The 23160-nt window shown below is 39.3% G+C and overlaps 1 protein-coding gene across 1 annotated transcript in view; it reads left to right on the top strand.

Moving 5' to 3' along the window:
* Window positions 1-23160, top strand: part of LOC118241855 (polymeric immunoglobulin receptor-like) — a 433448-nt gene that overhangs the window by 114173 nt on the left and 296115 nt on the right. The window lies entirely within an intron of this gene.

Below are 23160 nucleotides of genomic sequence, written 5' to 3'. Positions count from 1 at the left end.
TGGCAATGTGACAAATATACATTAACCTCGAAACTCTCTGACTTACCTGTGACTCATTTATAAATGAGTTCTTTCAAATCAAAGTGTATTTATATAACGCTTTTTACAACAGATGTTGTCACAAAACAGCTTTACAAATGATCAAGTCCAAGCTCTCAGGGAGCAAGCCAAGGGCAACAGTTCTAGACAAATCTCCCTAGAAGAAGAAATAAGAGGAAGAAACTTTGAGAGGAAGCAAGACTCAAAAGGGGGGCCCATCCTCCTCTGCTCAACAATGGTCACCACAATAATAACAATTTAAAAAGAAAAATAAATGTAACAAATTAAAAAATAAGCAATTAATGTCTAGTTCAACTTTCTAGAGGTCCTGTTCTTGTCCCAAGGTGTGCATTCCCGGTGTGTTGTCTTGTATGTTGATTCACTATGATGATCTGATCACAGCAGTTGGTGCAACATCCAGGCCCTTCTGAGTCTGTCAGCGTTCAAAATCAGATTTATCACCTCTGGTTTGGTGTCAGATAAAGTAATAAGAATCACAGTAACACTGCTTCTAAGCCAGTAAGTGGAGGGGCCATAATTGTAAAAATATGTATACAGTTCTGGTTTGACCATTTGAGCAGTGACTGAGTCAGAAATCAGACTTCAAAATGCTGTTCTCAATTTAAAGAATGTACGATGTATGGTAGCTAGGTCTGACATTGAGGATTTTAGAGGGGATCTCATTTTTTTAAGATGGTGAATTAGAGAGTAAGAATTTTAGTTCTTTTTTTCAAATGTATTTGATCTTATAGGATTTAATGTCTGTACTGGATCTGAAAACCCCCTTGTCCTGTAACAGATAACTTTATTATATATCTCTAGGATTAGGTAAAACCATGCATATTAAATGTAATATGTTTTAAACCATTTTATTCTTAGATTTAGTGCTTAGATTTTTGCCAAGGCCCAATCCCCTCTCATTTTTCCTCCTACCCCTTGTTTTCAAGTGTCATCTTGCCCCTTGGGACTGAGTTACAAAGGGTAGTGGTTGAAATCTTCCCCCTTGCTTCTGCATCCATTTTATCAATGATTCACAAGGGATTCTGAGACATTTCACACTCAATTTGGAGTGTGACTCTGAAAACCTTCAGTTTGGAGGGCCATTTAGCACTAACAGTGCACCCTAGCCCTCTATCGGACACCCAACCCTTACTTATGAGCACCGCATATAGAGGGCCAGGGTTAAGTGGTAGGGTCAAGGGGTGAAATGTGATTGGGCCCAAGTGAATGTGTATGAGGCACAGGAACATGGGAAATAATGATGTTTCTGTGGACCACAATGACTGGATTTAGAACATCTGTGCTAGCTGAGCTGTTTTTAAAAAGAAACACACGTGGCCTGAGCGAGCTGTTAGTCGTGGTTTTGGTCCTTGTGGTTTTAACCAGCGCTTTTTAGTATTAAGTGTAACGGCTCATAGCAAAGGCAGAGTCTAATTATAACTGATCACCCAGGCTCTGTTTAACTGGCTTGTCAAATGTCTTTCAAATACATAATAAATAGAATAATACAAATATTTACACTTTATTACAAGAAAAAAGGATTTGTGCTGGAGGGGACATCCATAGTTTAAAACACCATTCATTACCAAAAAAACAACCCACTCTATTGCTGATTTTATGTATTTATGCTGTATGATGTTTGCTGTATTTATGTATTTTATGTTTATAAAGTGTTATGGCTACACTATAAGTAGTGTATTCAGTTTTTGTCCACCAGTAGACTGGCTGTGTTACATGGCTGCTTTAACGGTAAGTTGTCAACAAGGAGGATTTTTCAGCCTTCAGGTGGCTTCTCAAGCCTCGTCTTTCTTCCCCCACAGACACCCCCACACTGAAACCACAACATGCATGTCTGGTTCACAGCGGCACCAGGGGCCCTGTGGGCTCTGTGAAACTACACAATGAAAAAACAGACCTCAGGTGTTCTCAGGACTCACAAGACACTACATTACTGTGGGGGACTTAGTGAAGTCCTTGTGCACTTCAGCGAAGTACTGCTGAGAGAGTTCTGCACTGAGTTCTGGAGTCAGTGTGTGTCCACAGTGGTAGTGGAGTTCTGGGTGTAGAGTTGTCAGTGTGTGCTGGGAGGTTAGTGGTGTTTCCATAGTGACAATGCTACTGAGTTTGTGTATTCTCTTCACTGAAAGTGAGTGTAAAATTCTCTTTTAATGCTGAATTGCATGAAATTGTACATTTATTTGTTAATATAAAAATGTTATTTAAGCAAGCTGACTTTTCAGGGAACTGGAAAAATATTTTACTTAACAAATAATTATTAAATATTTCTGCATATCTTATGATTCCATCTTATGAAGTCTGTGTACTTTTTAATATAGTTAAAATATAATTATATTATATTTTCTGGTATACGTTTCTATAGACTACACTGTAGTAAAGAGTAGAACACAATTACATGTTATTGCTTTGGTATGTCTTTGTCTCCATGTGCTTTTGTATGTTTTAGTTTGTAGCTCCTCCCCTGCTCTGCCCCTTGACATGTGTCTCATGTGAGTTTTGTCTCTTACCCCTCCCAGTAATTGTTCCCAGATATTCCCTGTTTGTCTCCTGCTGTATAAATACACTAATGCTAATGTCTGCAGTCATGGTCAGTGTATGACCCTACTTTCATGTAAATACTTGTGTCATGAAATAACTCAGCTCAGTGAATACATCAAATATAACATACAAGCAGTGTTCTTAATTTTAGTGGTGTGAGAAAAATATGGTTTGTGGACTAAATCGTGGTAGAAATGTATTTGATAAGTGTATGGCATCTTAATGTGAATATGTGCAGTTTTTAAAATCAGTAAACATTTTGCTCTCCATACACCTTATGAACGCCCCAGAAGAAGGAGGAGACTGTTCTGGTCTGAGAGCTCAGGATGTCTGACGTCTGCTGTGGTTTCATTTCTCACAGTTCCAAGCAGTGGGTACCAGAGCAGAATCTAAAGCCCATTTTAGACCAGAAGTGACAACCGTGCTGCTTCTGCACCTCTGCAGCTAAGCTGTGGTCACACACTCACAAGCTCAATTTTGTTCTAGTGTATTTCTTGCCTTATACCATGACAGGCTTATCAGTGGTTTCTAGCTAGAAATAGTACAAAATACTACATTTATTCTGTAATGTGTAGTTTAATAATCAAAACAGCACAACTCTGACTGCTGGGTCTATACTAGTGTAAAATTGGGATAAAGGATGATGAAACACAGACTAAAACTAGGACTAGGCTCCAATGTGTTCTCAATGGCAGGTCCAGTTTGACTGTAATTTAGTACAAAACAGGTTTAGTATGAGTAGGACTGGTATGGTTACTGATAATTTGGGTAATATTATGTACTGTGAGGAGAGATGTCAGTACTTCACTGAGAAAAGGGACTGCTCATGTACTACCCAAACCATGTCTATGTTCAAAGGGTGATTAATAGAGTTTATCAAAATTCAAATAGGGTCTTATTGTGAGTAATGCAGGTTTTTGTTGTTTGTTTTCGACTCATTCAGTAAATCCAGAACTTCATATTACTCACAAAAAATCTTAAAGAACCTTTCTACATAAGCAATGGTCCACAACAAATTATTGTGAAGCGGAAACTGAAAAATCACCAAACAAAAAGCAGGTCTGTAAACTACATTTTAAAACTATAAACTTAGAAATAGGAGTTTGAGAGTAGAGTGACAGGATAATACTGTTTGTTTCTCTCCTCTACATCAGACTCCACCCCCTTTGCTTTATAATGAGCATGTGTGTCTCCTATATGGTTTCACAGATGCAGCATCATAGTCAATGTGGGGTTGCAAGTAAGTAAGTAAAGCACATTTCACACATTGCACCCAGTGTACCCAGATTAGCAATACATATGTGAGGAGGAAGAGATGTATGCTGGGAACTCTCACATCTGTAAACTGGTAGCTGTTGCCACAGTGACATCAGTGACAGTGTGCGTGTGTGTGTGTGTGTGTGTGTGTATGGGAGCATGTATTTGTGAGTGTGGGTGCATGTGTGTGTGTTTTGGGGTGGGCAGGGGTGTATGACTTTTGCAGGTTTATCACTTTGTACATTTACTATGTTTGTAAAATGATATCTTTCTCCAAGTCCTTCAAATGTGGTTCTGGCCATCACACACAGCAGTGTGTGTGTGTGCTGCAGATAGAAGTTCATCAGAGTTTCATTTGAATACACTTCCTCTCCACTATAAGTGCACTAATGCAAAAACATAAGAGGACACCAAACCAAACTATAAAAAAAAGGAAAAATGTAGGATAAGCGCCCTCTGAAGACCATTTGGTGAGATGGGAAGGTGAGTGGCTACAGCTGAGGAAGCACCAGGGGCTCCTGTCTGGGTCTCACTGGGCAGCCATATGCAGGGCAGCTGTGTACAGCACAGGTTCTGAACTTGGCTGAAGGGTGCAGGTTGAGCATCTTGGACATCAGTCACGCTGCCTTGGAGATGAAAGATATTTGGTCTGTGGTATTGGTCTACAACTCTAAACATGTTTTACTAAAGTAAGTCCTCATTTGGTCCTTTTAATGAAATCTACATCTTTAAGTACAAACCCCATCTCTAAGTAAAACTCTATATCATCTCTTGGAAACATTGAAATAAAAAATGAAAAAAAAAAAATAGCAAAGCATTAGCCATTAGATTAGAACATATTATCCCATCACTGATACACCCTGATCAAACTGGTTTCATCAGAGGAGACACTCAGCCATTAACAGGGTAGACTACTTAACCTAATACTGTGACGGTGGCAGTTCAGAGGAAGCGAGAGGCAAGGTTGCGCCAAAGTGCTCTTTATTTTCCATTGTCAATATGTGACGATACCACTACTAACGACAAACACTACTCTGTTCCAATAGTCCTTGTAGCGATGTACACGTTGGGAGTGAGCAGTCCGACGGGCCACTAATGTGCTGCACGCTCTCTTGACCTGTGAGTTTAAATAGAGAGAACGAACAAGGAACAGGTGAAGGTGATTAGTAGGCAGGAGACTGGGAATGAGGCAGGTGTTTAGTGTGATCCCTAGCAGGAGTGGGCGTGTCCCTCCCTCTGGCTGCCCGGCCAACCGTGACAAATACGTTACACCTCACTCCACATATTAGAAACTGCTATGCATAGAAGGCCTTCAGTAAAGAAAACTGGAAGTTTTTCTCCTCACATTTTATCTTTAACACCACACCTAAGGCCACAGTCAGTACTAATGTAATAACACCACAAAATGTGCATAGAGGTACTAGGCAAGGAAGCCCACTCTCTCTATTGCTGTTCTCAGTTCTTATATTTATACATTTTTTATTACTATTTTTACTTTTTTTTGGGGGGGGGGTTTGTCTTTTTAGTTTTTATTTGTTGTTGTTGTTGTTGTTGTTGTTACAGTGCAGTGCACACTAGCCTACAGCCTCAATTAGTTACTTTACAGATATTCACCATTTAGCAAACAGTTGTTAAACAGCTTTTGACAGCTTTAACAACAAAAAGAACAAAGTAACAAAGAGAAAAGGAGAGAAAATGTTTCTACTTCCTGTGATAACTGTTGGGTTGTGATGACATTGTACTGTCTACATCCAAAGTGGTCTTTACTTTGGTGACTCCTTTAGTGGTTCTGTGTCAGTGGGTGGATTTCACAGCTTCAATTAAGTAGTTTTTTTCTCAATAGTATGAAAACTACAACATGATCATAGACTGCTGCATTCCACCTGTACTTTATGAATAATATGAATGTTATCAGACCATCCTCATGTTTACCTGATTAAATGATCAATGTTTATTTTGATCAGCATGAATTCTAGAGCTCTTCCTGTCTGATCTCTCTAATATTTGCTAAGCTACACATTCAGTTTGGTCCTCTGATCACTAAGTGCAGGAGTGAAATGATGTGACCAAACAGTGCTGAGGGGGATCACTGTGTAGCACTACTTCTTACTGCAGGATCACTTTACTGAGGATGGGGACTGAACACTGGGAAGCTCAGGAGGAAGTGATGACACTAGAAAGACACTGTTTCACTGTTAGATTTAGTCTGTATGTGAGAGAGAAAGAAGTGGAGGAATAATTTATTTTGCACTTGAACACACTTCCCCTCTACTGTGGATATTAGTGGGTGGTGAATTTCAGTGGAGTTCTACTGAGAGAGTTGTAGAGTTCCAGGTCATAGTTGTGTGGTGATTCCCACAGACAGACTGTAGTCTGGGCTGCAGTTTTCAGTGTTCAGTACACTGTAGTTTTGTAGAGTGTATAAGATGTGTAGCAGCGTTACTGCTGTAGCTGTGTGTAGTGTGTTGTGGAATGCAGCTGTGTTTTTATCTACAGATGTGTTTTTACTTCCTTTTTGGAAATGATGTGCAGACGAAGTCCTGTGAAGCGTTTGAGGTGCTTCATTATTGTACTGCTAAAGGATTGGAAGCTTTGGAGCATTGAAAGCTGGTGACAAAACAGCGACATCTGGTGGTTTTCAGAAATTATAGCAGCCATAGATTCAAAACTGCACAATACAACACTCCACCGCTTTCATATTTCATTTAAAAAAAAATGATGATCAGTAATGATGTTTAGTAATTCAATTATGCAATAATTTGTTTAAAATCATTGTTTCCCTTTTTATGTGAAAACATAGTACAAAACTATACTGTCAGACAACAGGGTTTTAGTAAAAAGATAAAGCTTCTAAGTTATAGGAGAGTGCCAAACCTATGAAACAGTCTCAACCTCATCCTGTGTATCTGTGATGTTTGAAGCTTCAAACAAGATTAGTCACATGTTATTAGTAACTTTAGTGGTAATGTTAGTGGTATTAGTAACTTTAGTGGTAATGTTAGTGGTAATAACTTTAGTGGGAAGGGAGAGGGAGAGAAGGAAGGAGGGAGGGAGTGGAGAGGGAGAATGAGTGAGTGAGTGAGTGAGTGAGTGAGAGGGAGGCAGAGACAATCTATAATCAATATAATCAGACATTTACATCTTATAACTTGATGGTCATGCATCCATCATACCAACATCTATTGGGAAATATCTTAGTGATTTCCAGTACCATCATCAGTTGGCTGGTACCATCAGTACCATCAGGTGACTGGACCTGGAGCAATTAAGTATGTCATATATAATAATAATGGAGTATGTCATATATAATAATAATAATTAATTATGTCATATGTAATAATAATAATGTAGTATGTCATATATAATAATAACCATTTTACACGTACATGTGCAGCCATGTTTAATAGTGAAGGCCTTTATCTCGTGTGTTTCTGCAGGCTGCAGTTTGGCAGAAAATCAGAAGACAGACTACATCACTGCATACACAGGAGACTCAGTACTGCTGCCCTGCTCCTGTATTGACCCACACGCCAAACCTGAGAGTTTCACCTGGCAGAAATACAACACAAGCGGAAACACATGGGACGTGATCACCAGTGAGAGTGAACAGTACAGAAACAGAGTTCAGATGGGTACTACTCACTCTCCAAGAAATCTCTCTCTACTCATATCACACCTGACTGAAGAGGATGAGGGAGTCTACAGGTGTTATGTTACAAACCAGAAATCTAAAAACATCAGACTCACCATTAAAGGTAAAGCACTGTATTTGATCCAAATCCAACTGCAAATGATAAATCCAGCTTTAAGGTTTTCTTATGTATCCACACTAGCAAAGTCTTGGTTGTCTGAGTTACTTGTAGACTTTCTGCTGTCATATTTGTTGTTGTGCTGTCATCTGTGCACATTACCAGTAACGTTTAGTTCAGTGATGGTCAAATACTCCTTTAATTGTAACAAATATCTTGTGCAGTTCAAGTAAGAATTTCTCAGGTTTTTAACACACATGCTTCTTTGTTTTGGTTTTTCTGTTCCGACCCCTCGTTTGGTTTTCCTGTCACTGTTTTCATCTTTGTCTAGTTTGCATTCGTTAATCTTTGTATAAATATCCCTTGTTTTATCGTCTTGGTTGTGGGTATCTGAATGTGCGCTCTCTCGTCCTCCCGTGAGTTTATTGTTGTTTGGTAACGTTATTAGCCTGCTCGTTATTCTAGTGTTTACTGTTTAACTTCCTTCTTGGTAATGATGTGCAGACGAAGTCCTGTGAAGCGTTTGAGGTTCTTCCTTATTGTACTGCTAAAGGACTCGAAGCTTTGGAGCATTGAAATCTGGTGACAAAACAGCGACACCTAGTGGTGTTCAGAAATTATAGCAGCAAAAGATTCAAAACTGCGCAGCATTATAAACAATACAACACTGCACCGCCTTCATATGTCATTAAAAAAAATGGATGATCAGTAATGATGTTTAGTAATTAAATTCTGAAATAATTTGTGTAAAATCATTGTTTCCCTTTTATGTAAAAACAACAGGTTGGCGTTATGAAATGTTTACTCTCACTTTTGACTTCTATAATTAGCACATTTCCAATTTTTTTTAGTAAAAAGATAAAGCTTCCAAGTTATAGGACACTGCCAAACTTATGAAACAGTCTCACCCTCATCCTGTGCTTCAGTGACGTCTGAAGCGCCGACCATCATTAGTCACGTGTTGTTAGTAACTTTAGTGGTAATATTAATGGTAATATTAACTTTAGTGGTAATAGTAACTGATACAAGCTTCGGTACATTGTGTGATATGAACTTCGATGACTTAGTATTAAATGTTACATCACAATTTTATTGTTTCTGCACAGTTCCTGTATCGTTTTTCTCCCTTTTTGGTGTTCCATTTAGTCAGTGCTTAGTTTGCATCATTTTGTTAATTTTGCCGTTGTGTCCACCTGTTTTGCAAATGAAGAACTTTCATTTACATGCGTCAAGTCCTGTCTGCCTCTGCCTCTGCGTTACATTATTGTGTTGAAAACTGCACAGTGTGCAAATCAGTAATGTTGGTGGACCAGCTGGATCAAAATCACTAATGTGTTCTTATTTTAGATTTTTGATTTAAAACATCTAAAATAAGAAGCAAGGCTTTGCTATGACAAGTTGCAAATGGGCGTAAACAAACAGTCATAAAAGTTTATTTAGTCAATGTTGATGTTAGCTTGACATTACAAGTGACATATTTGGAGCTTCTGTTACTGTAATTATTTACCCCTGTCCCACTTACCTACAACCAAAGGCAGAGGTGCAGGCAAAGGTTTAATGCACATAAAACTACAAAATGTATCTGATTCCAAATTATTCCTGTAATTACAATTTATATTCTGAAGAGAATGCTCTACTGCATTGTCTAACGTGTTATGACAATATACATAACCACCTTTCTAAAATTCCTGTCTTAATACATCCTGCTTTGTCAGCGGTTCTGTCAACCTAACATAGGATTTGACCTACTAAACTTATAGTGCAGAGATTGGATACTTTACAGGAAACTGGTGTCAGCACTCTACATATATAGAAAAATATAGCTGGCTCTTCACTCGGCCTCAATCCACCAGTGCAGAGAATTTTGACTAGACCTTTGGATTTCCTCTCTCTTAATAAATTATCAGTGATTAACATCATCTGCGAGTGTCTGGACTCCATCAGTCTCATTACAAATACTACACGGAGAGCCAAGCTTCATGAGTTCAATGTAGCAAGGGGTTAATTACCATAATAGAAGAGAAGTAGATACACAATAGAATAGAATAGATATTATAATGAAACCAATTAGAATAAAATAGATATTATAATGAAACTCTGTAAATAAGTTACAGAAATGTGGCACAGAAAATACTTTCTAAATGTTACCTAAGTGCCAGATTGAGAGAAAGAAAACATGGACATTAAAGAAGGTGAAGTGGCTGGCCAGGCCAGGAACAGTAGAGCATGTCTGCTGGGGCATCCAAGCAGAAAAAAGAGAGAGAGAAGGAGAGACAGAAAGAGAATGTGACTGAGAGAGAGCATGACAGAGAGAGAGAGGGAGAGAGAGAGAGAGCACAAGCCCAAGGGAGAGATTTCTCCAAATGTACGTCTTCAGTCCACCAACTCTGCTCCAGCTCCACTCTCAGCTCTGCTCCAGCATTAACTCCATATGGTTCAGAATTTCTTTAGTCTTATCTTGATTGATCAATAGCAGAGTTTGTACAACACTGACTAATCAAAGAGTGACCACATACGAGCAGCATCCCTGTCATAGCACATCCGAGAGGAACCCACAGCTGGTAGAGTGATTTACTGTCCTGAATAACAATTGATGAATAACAATATCTCTGCAAGAGACCACAGATGACCAAAGCAGTTGGGGCAAACAAGAACAAGACTTCATAATCGAGAGTTTGGCGTACACATATCAATATGTTATGATTTTCTTGGTTGAAATGACATAATATGCCATGACAAATGACGTTGTAGCTCAGTCTCTCATATAGCTCACATATCTCAGCTACCTGTATGAGGGCATTATGGAATTTGTAGTTCATGAAGCATTTATGTCCAAAATCTTGTAATTTTGCTCTTTTTTTATATTAATTTTGTAGCTGGTTGGGTTGAGGCTTTAAATTAGAATTTTCTGGAATGTCTATGGAAATAATGACCAATATGCTTCCAGATCCAAGACTGTTGAATAAATGTGTGATCACTGTTCTCCCTCTGACATATCCTGCCTGCTAAGGCATCTTATTTAGGTTCAATTTAAAGGCAGCATCAGACACTAAATCTGCAGTATAAATAATCTTTCACACCGAACACGAGAAAAATCTGCCTGGTGAAAAACCTCATTCACTTGAAGAGGCAAGAGCTTTACTTGCTTCTTTCTGAAAGAAAAGCAGCTGCTATTCTTATACTAATTATTAGAACAATGTCACAAGTAGTGTTAGCTGTTTTCTGAAGGACTACGTTCCCCAAAATTACACAATACCAAGACCGCCCATAATCCCCTCATGATGGGATTGGAAATCTAATTAGAATGGGAATCTAACTGGATCATTTCTGTTACTCAGACCTTTGCCTGTACAGACAACACCAGACCCCTCACTAGACACACAGACAAACTCAGTGAGATCAGGTGGAAAACTGAACAAACATCAGCACTTCAAGAATCTGTAGCATTTGTTGTATGTGACACTTGATTGCTGTAACAGCTGGAGTGCCGCAGGGCGCGGAGCAGGACGCACAGACTCCCTCGACTTTGACACACATTTATTGATACTTAACGCTTACGACGACGGCACTCACACAACATAAACGGATAACACGAATACACGTAACACTGCAGGAACACTAACGACGGCAACACAAACATATACATTTAACATGAATACACGTAGGACTAGCAACACAAACAATGACCAACACTAATGCACGACCAACAGGGGTTTAAATACACACACACACACAACATTAAACCAGGGGCAGGTGTGTGCCATCATGGGGGCGTGGTTACAAAACAAAAAATCACTTCAACTGCACGCAGTGATTCAGTGCTACTGGTAGGCTGAGAGTGTTCTGACAGTGAAAGATATCCAGCCAGCAGTGTTTCAGTGGTCACACACTGATCATGACTGGAGTTGCAGGATGGTTAACACTAACTGTGTAATAGACCAGATGGGCTAGAACCACTGACTCTACAAATACAAGATTTTTCTCAACCTTTCATATTTATCAAATGTGATGGAGCATAAACTATTGCATAAAGAGAGAGAGAAGGAGGGAAGCAGAGAGAGAGAGAAGGAGGAAGGCAGAGAGGGAGAGAGAGAAAGAAAAAAAAAAAAGAAGAGCAGAGAGAAGAGTCTCCTCTCACAGCTGGTGCTGACACTGAGTTCATTAACACACACTAACACTAACACATCAGGACCAGTCTGAAGTACAAACAATCAGACCAAACCAAATTATTACACTTCACAAACTAAACTACATCACCCACTGGAACACAAACACAAGCACAAAGCAAAATGCAACGTTATCTGTCCCTAAAATGTCAGTACACTGTAGCAGACGACCTGTACACAGTGACTGACATTAAACACAGAACCACGTTGACAAAGTCCAGACTCAGAGAACACAGCCTGGCCGTCCAGACCAGCCGATATAAATGTCATGGCTGCCCAGAGAACAGAGACTCTGTCAGCAATGTAAATATGATACTGTAGAGACAGAGCTGCACTTCCTCACTGAATGTGAAAAATTCATCCAAATATGGCAAATTTATTTTACAAAATCTGAGACGGTCCACCCCAACTTTAAGTGTCTGTCTAACACTGAAACTGCCCATCCTACTGGGCGAAAAGAAGGAAAGCAGCGCTTTAGCTGGGTGATGCATATCTGCCTGCCATAAGATGAGGGACAGTGATTAACCCACCCAAACACACACACACACACACACACACACACACACACACACACACACACACACACACACACACACACAAACAGACTATATTACCCAGTTTATAAAAGTTACCTAACTATTTATTATTATTAACTATTTATTATTATTAACTATTTATTATTTTCCATCCTTATTATTTATTTCTCTTTCTTTTCACTTCTTCCCTTTTACTTCTTCCAATTATTATTATTTCAGACCAATTACAGTTTCTCTTCAAGTTCTTTATCATAACAGAATTCTTAATTTCCATAATTGCACTTAGACTCGAGCAAAAACACCAAATGTGAAAATCACCTTTTATCCCAAACAGGCGACTCTGGTCCAGTTCTTGGTGTGAAAGGGTTTATATGTAGGCTGGTCATAGGAGGTGGTTGCTTAGGGCAGTAGAGCTGTGTTGAAAAGGTTCTGCAAAGTGAATTTATTTTGCTGTTGTAGCTGAGGCAGTTGGCTTGCTACAGCTTTATATGACATTATTACCTATATAGTTATACTAAAATATAAATATTAGGAGTGTAATGGTATGTGTTTTCATCCCAAATCACCCCATACACATTACAGTTCACTGTACGCAGTCATACGGAGAGTACACGGTAGCCTAAGTGTGAAGGCTGATGAACATAATGTGGAATCAAACTTCACATCTGCAATTTCCACTCCAAACCTTAAACTGTAATCTATTAGCAAGTTAGCAACATGCTAGGCTAAATGTAGCTCAAGCTCGTTAGCAACATTTACTGAATCATTAACACTATGAGCTGTTTCTTTCAAATCACCTGTGTGGGAAAGTTTCCCAGCAACCTGAGTGGTGGACGAGGACAGTGTGTTGGTGTTGTAGGGTGTGTGTGCTAAAACACATGAACACGCACATTCAACAGCATCACCCAGATGTGCCAGTTGTGTTTGTTGCTTTTGTCCTGTTGTACCAAACAGTGATGCCTAAATGGAGTGTGAAGAAGATCTCTTACAAGTAAGGTGCTTTTCAGGATGTGGAATTTGGAATCTTCTTCATATATGTATATATAATATCTGAAGAAGTTATATTTATTTCCCAGGTGGTTATTAGTAATGAGTGGAAATGTGCTCACTTGTTTATTTCTGTTTATTTATTCCTCACTTGGTTATTCTGTGTATGATTCAGCTCTTGGTCACTACACACTTGATCAGGAAGGCTGGACAGCCCACACACACACACACACACACACACACACACACACACACGACCATGCTACTTGTTGAGATTCATGGGCTTTAAGTTCTGCTGTGATCCAGCTCTGAACTTCATGGTTTAATCAATCACTGATTGACTCAGCAGGGATTCTGAGGAACAATGTCACATTCACTCCAGTGACACTGATGTTTCAGAGAAAGCCAGATGCTCAAGGATAAAATGAAATGTGATTTTAATCAGAAAAGGATAATCCAACACAGTCAAACTCAGGCAAGGATCAGAACCAGTACTATAGGATAAACAGAGCCAGGGAGCATCACAGAGAGGAACTAAAGTCCAGGTTGAAATCCAGAGAGACAAAATATCCAGGCAGACAAATCCAGGAGGGGCACAAAACAGAAGTAAGCAATCAGAAATAGTTCAGAAATACAGAAAGCCAATATATAACATTTACAACATTTAACTCACACTTTTATCCAAAGCAACTTACAGTTATAATTGAATACAATTTAAGCGATTGAGGATTAAGGGCCTTGCACAGAGGCCCAACAGTGGCAACTGACAGCTTTCTAATTACTAGCTGAGTACCTTAACCACTGAGCTAACACTGCAAAACACTCCATATGCACAGACATTACTTCCACTCTAATGACCTCAGCAGCTTTCTTCATTTAACCAAACATTTGGGTTTCCGCAGGATTATCAAGAAATGAGATACTCCGATGCAATCTGTAATGGCACTGGGAACTCAGCACACACTCAGGTGTGTCATACTCTGAACAGACTGATATTAAATGTTCAATTCATTTATTTATTCTTTTGTTGACATATTAATGACTTACTAGCTGCATTAAAGCCATATAACTGTAACTTCCTAAACAGAGTGTCACATGAATATGACATTTTTGAATGGTGTATCATAATAAATCAAATCAAATTTATTTGTGTAGCGCTTTTTAAAACAGAAATTGTCACAAAGCAGTGTTACAAATGTCCGAGTCCAAGCCCCCAGTGGCAAGGAAAAACTCCCTAGAGCATGAAGAAGAAACCTTGAGAGGAACCAAGACTCAAAGGTGGGGCCCATCCTCCTCTGACCGACAACAGTCACCACAATAATAACAATTTTAAGACAAAAGTAAAAAACTAATAATACAATTTAAAAAATAAGCAATTAATGTCTAGTCCAGTTTTCTAGATGTCCTAGTCTTGTCCCGATGGAGTGCATGTGTCCGAAACCCATCCCGCAAGAGAACGTCCATCAACGTCCATCAAGTAGTTGGCTGGGGTGGAGGTGTGGTGGGCTACAGCAAGGGACATCAGTGGGTGGAGGGAGTAGCCATGGCAGCTGAGATGGGTGTAGGCTCAATAACATCATGACATCAGGGGTAGGTGAGCCTCGGCAGAAAGAGAGACTAAATTATTAGGCATGTCCAGGTACGAGAGTGTGTAAATTAGGGACTGTTTCTTAGTGAGAATGCTTGTGAGATTTAATTTTCTCTCCACTTTGTTTTATTCACAAAAGGTGACTTTGCAAAAAATGTTTTTGGTCACACACTTAGAAACACACACACACACACACCCACACACCCACACACATGTTCATATATAATTAATGAGGTTCTGACTGGGTCATCACCTCTTGTTTAATCTAATTTAATGAGCAATGAGAGACTGGTGGAGAGCAAACCAACACACATAAAAGCTGTGGTTGAAAAATCAGGGTTATTCCACTAAATATTGATTTTGGAATTATTATTTTTATTATTGTTGTTTAAAAATTAATGTAAACTTGTTTTATTTGCATTTTTGAGGTCTGTAAACATTGCATCCTTTTTGTACTTTGACAATATTGACAATATTTGTATTTGGAAATTTGGGAAAAATGTGTGAACCCCTAGCAAATCATGTTTATGAACTACCAGCGAAAGCCTGTGTGTGCTTTCTAGTCTGTCAGTCTAAACAGAGAAAACACAGTGTGAGTAGGAAACAGGTTTGTGCAGGAAACAGCTCCACCCTGTGGCCACACCATGCATGTGCATTTCACAGGGACAGCAGCTGGGTCAGAGTGGGTGTGTGCGCTGTGAAGTGAAGTTATAACAGAGTAACAGCAAGTCTTCTCAGGACCCACGTAGCAAGTTCAAGAGGTTTTATTGTCATTTCAGCTATATACAAGTACACAACAAAAACGAGACAATGTTCCTCCAGGACCATGGTGCAACATAAAAACAACAGTGCAACAGACAACATGCTACACAAGTGCAAACAGTCCAATATAGTGCAAAATGTCATTAATAACATTAATAACAATAATGTGTTTGGTTTTGTGAAATTGCTGATGAGAACATTAAAGAACAGAAGAGGTCTGGCCAAGCTCATTTGTTCCCAGTTCCTCTCTGCTGGGTGGACATTAGGGTCTGTTGGACTGAAGTACTGCTGAGAGAGTTCTGGAGTCAGTGTGTGTCCACAGTGGTGGTGGAGTTCTGGGTGTAGAGTTGTCAGTGTGTGCTGGGAGGTCAGTGGTGTTTTCAGTTTGTGTTTTCTCTTCACTGTGCTTCATCTCACTGAAGGTGAGTGTGAAATTCTCTCTTAATGCTGAGTGATATGAAACTACATTTTATATGAAACTGTACATTTATGTGTGAGTCGGTGAGTCTTTCTCATCTTTCCTCTCATCAAAATTTGATTCAATGTTTGCTTCACAAATAATCATTGATCACTCCTGCATTTTGTGACTTAATTCTAAATACACAATAAAGCTTCAAAAGGATTATCCTGATTACCTTAATTTACTGTTTAATTTATATGTTTCTGCAGGCTGCACTCTGGTAAAGAGTAGAAGAACATTACATATCCGAGCACATGTAGGAGACTCAGTACAGCTGCCCTTTTCCTGCACTGAACCACACAGCAGACCTGAGAGTTTTACCTGATATAAACACCAAAACTCCAGTTATACATCCACAGCTGGACAGAATCTACAAGGTCATGTGGGAGGGTCTGTTCTACTGCCCTGCTCCTGGACTGGACTACACACCAAACCACACACTCTTAAATGGACCTTCAGAGACAAAGAAATCTACCCCACTGACCAGACTCAGCGTTACACAGGCAGAGTTCAGCAGCTCAGTTATTCTCCAGGAAATGTCTTTCTACTCATATCACAGCTGACTGAGGAGGATAAAGGAGTGTATGTGTGTTCCCTGAACAGTAAGGTTGTCAAAAGAGTGCTACTTGATATTACAGGTAAATGAACCTGCTGCTGTTTTCATTTAGTCCATATGCAATGTTCTCTCTCTCTCTCTCTCTCTCTCTCTCTCTCTCTCTCTCTCCCTCTCCCCCCACTTTCACTACAAACTCTACTCCAATGACCAAAGTCCAGACTAGACCAATACCTTCAACTACAACATCATATCAAAGACCTACTGGAACACACAATACAGAGACCCCAGATAAAGGTAAGAGGTCATAGTTCTGATGCGTTTTGATAAGATGTGAAGATACAATGTGAAACCTCGGCTGTGTCTTTAGTGAAATAGTAACATTTATTCCCATTTTATTTGTTACATTGCACACATTCTCTCTCTCTCTCTCTCTCTCTCTCTCTCTCTCTCTCTCTCTCTCTCACACACACACACACACACACACACTTTCCATCCTTATTTATATTTTCCCACTTACAGATTCAGATTCTGCCAGCATGTATCACTTCATCCTTTATCCTGTTCTGCTGCTGCTGTTAGGAATTGGAGTTATCTACTGGAGATACAGAGGTACACACACACACACACACACACACACACACACACACACACACACACACACACACACACACACACACACACACACACACACATGTTGTGCTTACTGTGCCTCATTCTGTCTGGTTTCATTCTGTAGTTCAGAGATGTGGGCAGAGGGAGAGCAGAGACGTGAGGACACAGGTGAGTACACACTCCCCCTTAAGACTGACAGCACGCTGTGTTCGCTCTATTCTAGCTGAACCCATATGGTTCATTAACATGCTTGCACACAAAAGCCACCTCAAAATGCAGGACACAGGCAGGGTAGCATGCTTTTCTCAGCTGTTACATCACTGAACACTGCCCCATTTTAAAGGGTCTTTTCAGCTTTCTTCCTTCATTCTGAAGGCACAAATGGTCTATTCTGTCAGACTTTCAATTTATCACACCCACAGTCCATGTTTACATGTACAGTATAAGGCAGATGTTGTTATCAATATCATCTCACATGTTTATCAGTATGACAGTATGTGTGTTCTCAATCAAACCCGTGACTCTCGTGTTACCAGCACCGTGCACTACCTGTCTACCAGGTGAGCAGATAAGCAGGAGATGGATTACTGGATATCGTACAGAGAACTTCACACTGAGACCTGTTCTAATTGTGAACTTGTATAGAAATATATGTGTGTGTGTGTGTGTGTGGGTGTAGAGTTGTCAGTGTGTGCTGGGAGGTCAGTGGTGTTTTCAGTTTGTGTTTTCTCTTCACTGTGCTTCATCTCACTGAAGGTGAGTGTGAAATTCTCTCTTAATGCTGAGTGATATGAAACTACATTTTATATGAAACTGTACATTTATGTGTGAGTCGGTGAGTCTTTCTCATCTTTCCTCTCATCAGAATTTGATTCAATGTTTGCTTCACAAATAATCATTGGTCACTCCTGCATTTTGTGACTTAATTTTAAATACACAATAAAGCTTCAAAAGGATTATCCTGATTACCTTAATTTACTGTTTAATTTATATGTTTCTGCAGGCTGCACTCTGGTAAAGAGTAGAAGAACATTACATATCCGAGCACATGTAGGAGACTCAGTACAGCTGCCCTTTTCCTGCATTGAACCACACAGCAGACCTGAGAGTTGTTTTGTGAAATTCATAGAATGGTGAATGATTAGTTTTCTTTGAGCTGTTAGTCACAGTTTCAGTTCACACTGCTTCAACAAGTGATGGCTGCAGAGCTCCATTTTTTAAGGCCTGCTTTTGTGATGCGAGGAGGTAAAGCAGGATGCGAGGAAGAGTCACGTTACACACAACAAACATTTATTGTGATACACAAAAGACATCTAAGTGGTTAGCAGGCTAACCGGGTTTAAACATCGACAACACTTATACTCAGACACAAGACTTATATACATGCATACTAATGACACACAATAAGGAGCAGGTGTGAAACACAGGGAGGGCATAGCCATATGGATAAACACACACACACACGTTTGGGGGGAGGGGCCGTACCATGACAGCTTTCCTAACAAAGGTTCACCAACCCCAGGAAGGAGGCAGGACGCAGGAAGTGTTTATCTGGGCAAACCAAGAATTAGAGTTATAACATTAGTGTAGTTCAAATCACTTGCAGATTTACAATGAACCCACTTACACAAATATGGTAGTCAGAAAATGTAAACTGTGCACAAAAACTGTAAACTGTAAACTTGTACAGCACTTTCTTAAACCCAGTTTATAAAGAGCTTTACAGGGAATAGAATGAATAATAAAGCTTATTACATCCTGAGATCTCTCATCTTATTTGCAAAAAATAAAAAGAAATATAAATGAAAGTTGAACAATTTAAATAATACAATGCAAAATTAAAAGAAACATTAAAGGAATTAATAATTTAAAGTAAAAGGCAATTTACATGATTAAGTGATTATAAATAGACATAGCAAATTATAAATAAGAAAAGAGAAGACCTTTCATACAAAGCACTTAACGCATTATGAATGTTCAGAACATTTTGCATCCATCAAGTCTTTATGGGCACTTGTAATACCTTATAGCATTATTTAAAAAATATTTTGTAGTCTACTTTGAGTAAAATGATTTAAAGGATTAAAAGGTTAAAGGTTCTGATTTGAAGCGTCAGTGTCTCACTCTGTCTGGGTCAGAGCTGCTCTTTAAGGTTAAACCCTGCATGAGTTCACATGCCAGCGTTTCTCCAGGATCGCTCTGATGTGCTGCACTCGTCTGTAATATTAAAACCCAGTGACAGAGCAGTGCAAGAACAGGTGACTCGAGCACTAGATAATGCTTCATATCAAAAAGTCAAAGATGAATGCTCATTGGTAGTGTGATTTTGTGCAGTAATACATTTAATATTTTGTGAAAATAAGATAAGGCATTAAAAAACAAAAGTAATAAATCAGCGAAGGTTTAACAAGGATACACATTGTCACTGATGCAAAATGCCACCGTCACAGTATCCCTACTGTATTTCTTTCTCAGTAGCACCACCTAGTGGAGGATTTAGTGCTGGGTAACCTTGAATGATTATGTGCAAATACAAATACAAGATTTTTATAATCCATTCATATTTTAATAAAACTGATGAAGATCTTAAACTGAACTGCTGGCCGAGCCAAAGACTGTCAGATGGAGTTTTTTTATTATTTTTTTTTATAAAGAATCTAAAGTCATCTAGTCAACTGACCAGACAAACCGTTACACTGATAGAATTCAGCTGGTTACTGCTCCAGGAAATTTCTCTCTATTCATATCTGGTCTGACTAAAGAGGACGGGGGACAGTACAGGTGTAGCATCAGCAGTCATCATCTTATAGAGGTCAAACTCCAAGTAACAGGTAAACCAACCTCTTGTATATTTATAGAATGCATGAAATGTTGACTACCCTTAGTGACTGGTCTGTACCAATAACTATTGTACTATGAATAAAAATACAATCAACTAGACAAATATGGAATGCTATTCTCATCTAAAATATGAATCTGAACCCACTGATGCAACACTAATAGATCACAGACCTGAAACACTCAGAAATAAAATATGATGTTCTGTTTGTGCTTTATTTTAATCTCCCCATATTTAGTCCAAGGTGCCTGGGTCATGTGGTCAGAAACTGACCAGTGATAAAATAGTGGATCTCTAACACAAAATATTCATGGCAACAGATAGGCTGTACTTTCTAACTGTACTAGGTGTTTCTATTAGAGTATAAACACCCTGGAATTGTGGCTGACATGAGGCATATAAAGACATTTAGATTTCAGCTCTGGTTGTTTGAGCACCAAGTTTCAAGAATCATTGAGAAAATACACTGCCTGAACAAAAAAAAGGTCACACACTCTAATATTTCATTGGGCCACCTTTAGCTTTGATTACGGCATGTGTAAGCTTTATTATTCATTCTATTCCCTGTAAAGCTCTTTATAAACTGGGTTTAAGAAAGTGCTGTACAAGTTTACAGTTTACAGTTTTTGTGCACAGTTTACATTTTCTGACTACCATATTTGTGTAAGTGGGTTCATTGTAAATCTGCAAGTGATTTGAACTACACTAATGTTAGTTAGCTAATTCTTGGTTTGCCCAGATAAACACTTCCTGCGTCCTGCCTCCTTCCTGGGGTTGGTGAACCTTTGTTAGGAAAGCTGTCATGGTACGGCCCCTCCCCCCAAACGTGTGTGTGTGTTTATCCATATGGCTATGCCCTCCCTGTGTTTCACACCTGCTACTTATTGCGTATCATTAGTATGCATGTATATGCATGTAAGTCTTGTGTCTGAGTATAAGTGTTGTCGATGTTTAAACCCGGTTAGCCTGCTAACCACTTAGATGTCTTTTGTGTATCACAATAAATGTTTGTTGTGTGTAACGTGACTCTTCCTCGCATCCTGCTTTACCTCCTCGCATCACAAAAGCAGGCCTTAAAAAATGGAGCTCTGCAGCCATCACTTGTTGAAGCAGTGTGAACTGAAACTGTGACTAACAGCTCAAAGAAAACTAATCATTCACCATTCTATGAATTTCACAAAACAACTCTCAGGTCTGCTGTGTGGTTCAGTGCAGGAAAAGGGCAGCTGTACTGAGTCTCCTACATGTGCTCGGATATGTAATGTTCTTCTACTCTTTACCAGAGTGCAGCCTGCAGAAACATATAAATTAAACAGTAAATTAAGGTAATCAGGATAATCCTTTTGAAACTTTATTGTGTATTTAAAATTAAGTCACAAAATGCAGGAGTGACCAATGATTATTTGTGAAGCAAACATTGAATCAAATTCTAATGAGAAAGACTCACCGACTCACACATAAATGTACAGTTTCATATAAAATGTAGTTTCGTATCACTCAGCATTAAGAGAGAATTTCACACTCACCTTCAGTGAGATGAAGCACAGTGAAGAGAAAACACAAACTGAAAACACCACTGACCTCCCAGCACACACTGACAACTCTACACCCAGAACTCCACCACCACTGTGGACATTCACCATTCTATGAATTTCACAAAACAAACGTACATAAAGTTAGCTATAAACTTATGGAGTTTCTAACTGAGACTCCAGCATCTGCCATACCTACATAATCTCCATGTTAAACAGACATAAGCAGTGTGCAGATAATACATTAGCATTTATCAAACTCCGCCCACCAATGACATCACCTCTCCACACTGCATCCACTACCTTCATCGGCCCATGCTGTGTCCTACACCATCATCATAGACATGTGCGAAGCCTCTTCTTGTGCTAAACTACACCGTGTGCTTGGATTGGTCGTTAAACACTTTGAAGCCGTGTGTAAGAAAATTGCCAGGAAACTATCAGTAACCAAAAAAACACACTGAGTTCATTCAGATCTTTTGTTTATTTGTTTATTTGAAATTTAAATGAATAACAAAGGAAAACTATGTAGAATTAATGACACTGTGTGTGTGTGTGTGTGTATTAGTTAAGTTTGATGGTGGTATATTCTCTTTTATCTGCAGTGTCTTCGACCTTTGCTGTTCTGGTTGTGTTACTGTGCACTAGAGTGGAGTACATTACATCATCCTGCAGAGAAAATATAAACATTAATACACACACACACACACACACACACACACACACACATATATTTCTATACAAGTTCACAATTATAACAGGTCTCAGTGTGAAGTTCTCTGTACGATATCCAGTAATCCATCTCCTGCTTATCTGCTCACCTGGTAGACAGGTAGTGCACGGTGCTGGTAACACGAGAGTCACGGGTTTGATTGAGAACACACATACTGTCATACTGATAAACATGTGAGATGATATTGATAACAACATCTGCCTTATACTGTACATGTAAACATGGACTGTGGGTGTGATAAATTGAAAGTCTGACAGAATAGACCATTTGTGCCTTCAGAATGAAGGAAGAAAGCTGAAAAGACCCTTTAAAATGGGACAGTGTTCAGTGATGTAACAGCTGAGAAAAGCATGCTACCCTGCCTGTGTCCTGCATTTTGAGGTGGCTTTTGTGTGCAAGCATGTTAATGAGCCATATGGGTTCAGCTAGAATAGAGCGAACACAGCGTGCTGTCAGTCTTAAGGGGGAGTGTGTACTCACCTGTGTCCTCACGTCTCTGCTCTCCCTCTGCCCACATCTCTGAACTACAGAATGAAACCAGACAGAATGAGGCACAGTAAGCACAACATGTGTGTGTGTGTGTGTGTGTGTGTACCTCTGTATCTCCAGTAGATAACTCCAATTCCTAACAGCAGCAGCAGAACAGGATAAAGGATGAAGTGATACATGCTGGCAGAATCTGAATCTGTAAGTGGGAAAATATAAATAAGGATGGAAAGTGTGTGTGTGTGTGTGTGTGTGTGTGTGTGTGTGTGTGAGAGAGAGAGAGAGAGAGAGAGAGAGAGAGA

The sequence above is a fragment of the Electrophorus electricus genome, chromosome 8 (genome assembly GCF_013358815.1).
Source record: "Electrophorus electricus isolate fEleEle1 chromosome 8, fEleEle1.pri, whole genome shotgun sequence".
Taxonomy (NCBI): domain Eukaryota; kingdom Metazoa; phylum Chordata; class Actinopteri; order Gymnotiformes; family Gymnotidae; genus Electrophorus; species Electrophorus electricus.
The sequence above is the reverse complement of the archived record's forward strand: the minus strand, read 5'-3'. Positions and strand labels throughout refer to the sequence as shown.